Consider the following 7,053-nt stretch of genomic DNA (forward strand, 5'->3'; position numbering starts at 1 on the left):
TGACCGCAATTCTGCTGAAAATGTTCAAGAGCAGTCGACTCTTCCTGTTGCATCGTCCCGTTTCTATTGCCGTTGGACTTTTAAAAGTCCGATCGGACCTCCTCGCGAGGAGGTCCGCGAAAACGCTGAAAAAAATGCTGAGTCATTCCTTATTGCGTCCAATCGGACTGAAATAGCGGAAAAGTCCGATCGGACCAACGGCCATGGAAACGGGATAATTGTTGTTTCAAAAAGGTAGTTTTCACTTTTCTCACATGCAGTCGGCACTTTCAATATGCAAAAAAGAGATTAGGAGCATTGCCAATTCAGATCAGGTTTTAACAGCCTAAAACTTGACTGGGAGAAGATTTCAAAAATTTTACCAAGATCTCAAAATACACTTCTTGAAGATGATTTTAAACTGCTGCGATTCACCACAGAAACATACTGTGAGGCACTGCTCTGTAATCTCGAAGAACGTTTCCCTGAGCCTGAGGTACTCTCTGCTTTTTCTGAGCCTGAGGTAGGCTACTCTCTGAAGTGGCAAAAAACAAAGGACCGACGAACAGTGACAGTGCTAGCATTGAAGGCGTTGGAATCTGCAAACAACGAAGAAATGGAAGCTGGCGGATGGGAACGGGATTGCGAATCTGTTTTGTTGCATGAGATAGAACCTGAAAAATTTGTTCTGTGATTGTGCACTGCCAGTAGCCTAATAAATAATTCGTTTAAGCAAATAAGGCTATTTTTTGGTATTTAAATGAAACACTTGCGGTCTCTTAAAACTACTTAGCGGTCACCCAAACCAAACCTTAAAAAAAACCTGCACACAGACATAAAACTCTAGCTCGTGCGCTGGCGTTCTGGCTCACACAGCCTCACTTTACTGGGATCTTTTCTACTTGTGCTTTTCACCTGGAGAATGTTTGGCTGTACCATATTGGTTAATATAGATAAAGTTTATTCTTTCTATCCATATTATTTACTATAATTTGAATTTAGTTCTGTTTGGTATACTGATAACAATAGTTAAGGAAGTTTGCATTGGCAAGATCAATATGTGTTTTGCTAACAATGCCCTAAAATCACTGTGCACTACACACATAATATGCATTTCGCCCAGCAAGTAAAGTTACTGAACATCAGAAGTTCACAATTCAAAACTGCGCTGGCTTGCCGGCGTGAGCTAAATCAAATTTATTTAGCCAGCGCCCGCGCGCTCGGCAAAAGGCGAGCGTGTTTTCAAGCTCCGCGCCACCTTGTGGGCGAAACCTCACCCTTTGCAGGCGAGTCGAAAGCGTACGCTCGCGCGCCGGCGTTAAACGCTGGCTGTAAAAGAACAAACCAACTATGCGCTGGCGCGCAAGCGTGTGTGTGGATCTAGCCTAAGAATCTAAAAATCACCGCAACATTTGTTTACCGTAAATCTGCACAAACACGTACGCGTGTGGGGACCCATTCGTTTTTGTTTACAAAAACAATCATATGTGTGGATTAAATGATGTGTATAGTAAATTGGTAATACAGGATATAGAATATATAAAATGAAAGTATTCACGTTTCGGGGGCCTGTGGGTGAACCATTAGGTCATTCGGGGTCAAACTTCTGGAGCAGGGGTCACCAAACTTTTTTCACTGCGGGCCGGATGAGTGATAACAATCATTCGCGCGGGCCGCATAGCTTATGCCCAACCCAACGAGGCAATTTTATAGGGGCGCCAAGCAAAGAGATTATAAACCATGAGATGAAACTCGGGCTTGTCACGTGACTATTTGCATTGTTAAGCTGAATTTAGTTTCGTACGCCGTTCCGCTTCAGTGCATAGAAGTTTTGCACGTTTTTCGCTTCATGCTTCATGGACTAAGTGCCTCATGGTGATATCCCTGGCATGCAACTTCTCAATATGGCTGTCTTTTCCTCTAAACTGGCACTCACTCCAAGTTCAGAATAAACAACAAACAAACACTTGTTGAACCTGGTCAACTTTTAAGTACAAATTAACTTTGACGTACTGTTATACTCCTTTAAGGCTGTTAAAGAGCCTGAACGCTTTTAAAATGCAAGTTTGAATTACTTTCTTTTGTGCTGGTTGTTGCCTAAAACTTTCTTAACATTGTTTACTGTTAATGGGTTTCCATTCTTTGGGTTTTGTTGCTGTCTTCCAAGAAACAAAGCAAAAAACATAAACAATTAAATGGTTAAAAAAACAAATACAAACTTCAGTGTCTGACAGCTGTGAGATTCACGAATCCACTCTTTTTTGAGCAGCTTTAAATCTGTTGGTCCAGCCTATATGTATGTACAATATTTTTTTGTTTAGAAACTGAGATATTTTTTTATCTTTTGCAAGTAACATTAAATAGGCCTATTTGACATAATGTGGCATACAACAGAGTTTAGACACGTTTAATGTAAAATTAAAGTAATTGAACTTTTTCGCCCTGTTAGAGCTCATCAGACTGCCTGGCAGGCAATGAAAGTTCAAGAATGGTGCAGAATTGCAGAAAGATTATGAAAATTATTTATGAAAGTCATTTTGCACGAAAGTTATATTTTTCCACGAAATTTTGCTTTTTTTCGAAAAAACCTTAAGCATGTAAACACAAAACTTAAGCAAAGACCTAATTCGCTTTATGTTCACAAAGCATTTTTTTCATAGTTTCGTAATATGGATTGAGTCTTTTTGCTTTGTTGTATGCAAGCGTGTATGCACTGAAATAAGCAGTGGCTGTCTAAGTGAAATCAAGGTTTTTCGCCACCTCGTCCGTAAAAAAGTGCGAATAAACGAAACTAAACTACATTTAGTACCACCATACTGCCATGGGCAATTTTTTTCTGCCTCTCGCACTAAATTCGAAACATGCGATGATAATTACAAACACATATGGCTCGTTTTGCGCACTTAACTATAGCAAACTACAAACAAAATGTTGAACAAACTTCTATGCACTGAACCGTGACGCAGGACGAAGGAAAACCCAAAAAGCACTTAATGTAAAGCGGCAGGTCCTGAGTTACGGTTGATACACAAAAATAACAATCAAAATGAAACGCGCTTATGACGTCATAACCACACTCCCGCATTACTTGTTTAAGCTATTTGCCACTTGTTACACAGGGTAAATGATGCGGTATAAACCTTTTTTGCTATATGTTTCAATATTTTTATTGATTTTTTTAAATAAAAAGTTAGTATTTAGATGTAAAACAAGGATAAATGAAAAAGATGGTCGCTGTCAGACATTAAAGTTGCATAATTAGGTTTTTGAGTGTTTGACATCATACAAAATATTATTTTAATTAGGACCAATGTTGGTTCATTGCTACAATCCAAATTTCTATTCTTATACCCAATGTGGAGTTAATCCAGTAAAATTGCACACAGCATTTTTTGCATTTTGGCTGCTTAAAATGTTAATGTTTGCTATCGCTTGTTTGAGCTTTTTCCTGGTCACTTCTAACTTGTATAGCAATGTTACAAAAAAAAACTGTTGCATTATTTTTATTTTGCAGCAAAGTAAAATGCAGTACATAGTTGTTAAAAACATCACACACAAATTTAAATTACAGTATAAAACACAGCAGAACGAAACTCGTAAAAGATAAAATAATGTCTTTCATTTTGCAAATGAGAACATTTGTTCTCCAGGGATGCTGAAGGGATACTACCACATGCAATCTATTTTGCAATTTACTGTTGGCTAAACACAATTAAAGAACATAATTATGCAGAAAGTTTGAAAATTCATTTTCATTGTTGCTTTACTTTTGAAGTTGGTTTTAAATTTCTCAATTAATATGATGTTATAGTCTTATAATAGTAGTAAAAATTTGTAGATTGTTTATACTTTTGTTAAGCTTTCTCTTTTTTTTCTACAATTCACCATAGTATGCCTGTCATAAAATGTTTAGTTGGGTTGGCTTGTACAGATATTTTTAGTCTGGGTAAAATAGTGGTAGAGCTAGAGCATATTTGCACCTCTTGGGTCACATGCAAACAGCAAGCATCCTGACAATGACAAAAAAGAAAGGAAACATTTCAAAGTAAAACTGATGTAAAATACTGCAAAGTTTGACTGGAACTGTATTTGTCACACTTTTATCCCCTAACTTGTGTATTTGGAGCAACTTGGAGGTTTATCTGAATTGCCGGAATTTTTCAATTTGGGAGTTTTTTGTTTGAAAGTAACAAGTTTGCTTTTCAAAACCATATAATAAAGCCGATTTTAGATGTCCTTTATCACTGACTTTGCTGGTGTTTGGCAAAAGTGCTTTTCCTTGTGAAGATTTGATAAGTTTTGGCTATGACAGTTCAGTTGGTTGGCATTCAGCAGGTATATGAGATAAAAGATTGATCATTAATAGAAAGTATCTGTTCCCCCAGTAAATCTCTTATTTATTTATCTAAAACAAAAGTAAAAAATAGGTAGTGGCATGTATTATTAGGAATTAGGATATGAGTGACATGCATTAGCTTTTATGAAATTGGGCCATACACAAACTTACCACAAGTATGATGACATAGTTGGCGCAGAAGTCATAGGACACAACAGGTTTGTTTAACAGCAGCGCTCCTGTATGTACAGATAAGTCTTAAAATAAACATCTTTACTTAAAAATGATGCAATAATCACAAAATGATTACTTGTTACTTACCACTAGCAGGCTACAACTTAAAATCGTAGAATCGACTACTGTACGGTGTAATTAGGCGTATCACAGCATTTAACAAAATGGACTGGGACGTTTTAAGCCTAAAAAGCGAAAACCCCTAGCAAAAAGGCTTTGCTGACGATTATGTTCATTGAGACAGCAACATGTAAGTTCGAAGTTTTTAGCAAGCTATGCCAAACATGTTATGTTACTTTTTTCCAATTGCTAATGTTAGGGAGTCAAGTACTGTGAACACTGTCAATTCCAACTTTTTGTTTGGGACTAATTACATATTTATCACATGTAGTTGTCTTGATACCCATCAACGAAGTGGAGACTTGTCTTTGTAGAGTTAAGACACTTTAATCTTAAGGCCGTGTTGAAAAAATAACCCCATGCTGGAAAAGTTAGCCCTGCCTCTGATTAGCACACAATCCCTTTTGGTGGGTGTGAAGGAATCCCTTAGCAGTTGCTTGGTTGTGTACTGACCCAATGGGTAGACAATAAAAACACTGCCGTATATCTGACTCTAAAAATTAAACTAACTGCTGCCTAAACAAACCTAACAAGACGCAAAGCTAAATTAACGTTCCCACATTAGATTTCAATAAGGCATGCCACGAGAGCGCCAATTGCGGCATAACAAGCAACACAAAAGTCACCGCGCCACGAATCAACTGTGAGATATCAATTCCAATGCGTACTCTGGTCACTCTTATGATAACTTAAGGAAACTGATTTTAAGTTTAAAATGCGTCCATCTTTATAGTGTTCAGGTCAAATCTCGTTATAACGGACATAGTCGTAAAACGTACGCCCGAGAAGATTAACTGTGTTCTAAACCGTAATTATACTTTAAATCGCTTATAGAAGTGTCATATATAACATGGCTGGAGGCCAAGTAATACGTGGGTTACTGTTAACACGTTAAAAGCGATGCAATAATAGTCTTAAGCAGTAATTGACCGGTTCAGTGATAACAGGTTTAAATAGCCGGTCAAGCTTGTGTGTAGAAAAAAGGCGAGTTATAAACGGGTTTGACCGTGATGATATGACACGACAATTACACGAATTAAAATGTTTTGAATTAAAAAGTCCAAAGTCCGATACAGTTGCAAGAACATTTTGCCCTATGTTGTTGCACAATAAGCTGTTCTTTTATGACATTTATATCAAGGTTGCTATACCTGGTATTTAAATACTTGATGCTGAACTTATTCTCGGCCATGTATGTTTCTGGCCAAGGTTGCTACTTGATGCCCACTGGCCATGGCAGATACAGGGAAGGGGACCCATAATTAGTGAAAATTTTTGACTTTTATCTTGCTTAGACTTAAATTTTGTTCTAGTACAAAGCAAACTTACATTGCTCTGTATTTGTTGTATAATTGCTGGCTCTATTTATCGTTTCAGAATTGATGTGTGATTCTCTACTAAGCATATTTCAGAAAAAGATTTAAGGACATTTGATTTGCATCACAATATTGTTGACCTGCAACTGAACATAACCTGCTCCATGGAATGCAAGCATTACATATATTTCATTGTTTTAGCATATTGTATTGATTGATAATAGTCAGTGTAAATTAAATGTTGTTTGAGAGCAGTGAATAAATTTGTGTATTTTTGTGGATTATTATGTAATTCTACCCTATCCAACATTTATTCATTACACTTCAATGGTTAGCTATTGTGCCATCACTACTCTTTCCATGTTGGATTTTAATGGTCCTTTTGGTGATTGCCCAAGCATATTTTCTTACGTGGATGTTTAGTTGTTCTGTGATCTATTACCAACTCATTATGTGTTAGCATGTGATACTTTAATGAAAAATGTTTAGAGGTGATAATTTTGTAGTTAAGTGTCGAGCAAGCACTCTCCTCCTCTGGCACACACACAAGCCTATGTGCATTGTCAAGCTTTTTGTTTGTTACTGCATTATGATATGTTTGACAATTACTAGATGGACTTTATATTTCCTCTTAATTATGTTTTTGCAGCAAGGTGACACAGACATTAACCATCATGTTTTTTCTTACTGCTGTTTTGTTAGATGTGTTTACGATTTTGTTCACCTCCTTGAGCAACAGCAAAAGTATAAATGCCCTATTTGCACCCCATTTTCTTTGTTCATGCAAGTTCATCAATAAACAAGATTAATGATTTATTTATGCTTGTAGTGCATCTGCCTAGGACAGGGGATTCCAACCAGGGCCCAGGAGCTGTATTTAGGGCAGTCATGGGTGTACGCTTACTGTAACCACCCACCAAAAGTCAATGAGCCATTTTCTATTTTAAAGCTTAGAATTAATTATATGTTGCAAATGATTAAATAACCTAATTTAATCGACTATTTTGTGGTTTATTTTTAACAAAAAACTTATCCAGATAGGTCATGGTCTTTATAATTTAGTTAAGT

At 36.8% G+C, this 7,053-nt stretch overlaps 2 long non-coding RNA genes across 3 annotated transcripts; one reads left to right on the plus strand and one right to left on the minus strand.

Annotated features, from left to right (window-relative positions):
• Nucleotides 1-3,466: 3,466 nt before the first annotated feature.
• LOC145238367 (uncharacterized) lies at nucleotides 3,467-5,378 on the minus strand. Of its 2 annotated transcripts, none has more exons than XR_013862110.1 (3): nucleotides 4,637-5,378; nucleotides 4,487-4,572; nucleotides 3,467-4,384 (listed from the first exon to the last, which is right to left on the minus strand). It is a non-coding gene; the product is annotated as an uncharacterized LOC145238367 (long non-coding RNA). The 2 variants fall into 2 exon arrangements; XR_013862109.1 differs by having other exon boundaries at nucleotides 4,487-4,554; nucleotides 4,637-5,377.
• LOC145238378 (uncharacterized) lies at nucleotides 4,745-6,801 on the plus strand. Its single transcript, XR_013862112.1, has 2 exons — nucleotides 4,745-4,799; nucleotides 6,047-6,801. It is a non-coding gene; the product is annotated as an uncharacterized LOC145238378 (long non-coding RNA).
• The last annotated feature ends 252 nt before the right edge of the window (nucleotides 6,802-7,053 follow it).

Source organism: Phallusia mammillata, chromosome 1 (assembly GCF_965637545.1).
Source record: "Phallusia mammillata chromosome 1, kaPhaMamm4.hap1.1, whole genome shotgun sequence".
Lineage (NCBI taxonomy): Eukaryota > Metazoa > Chordata > Ascidiacea > Phlebobranchia > Ascidiidae > Phallusia > Phallusia mammillata.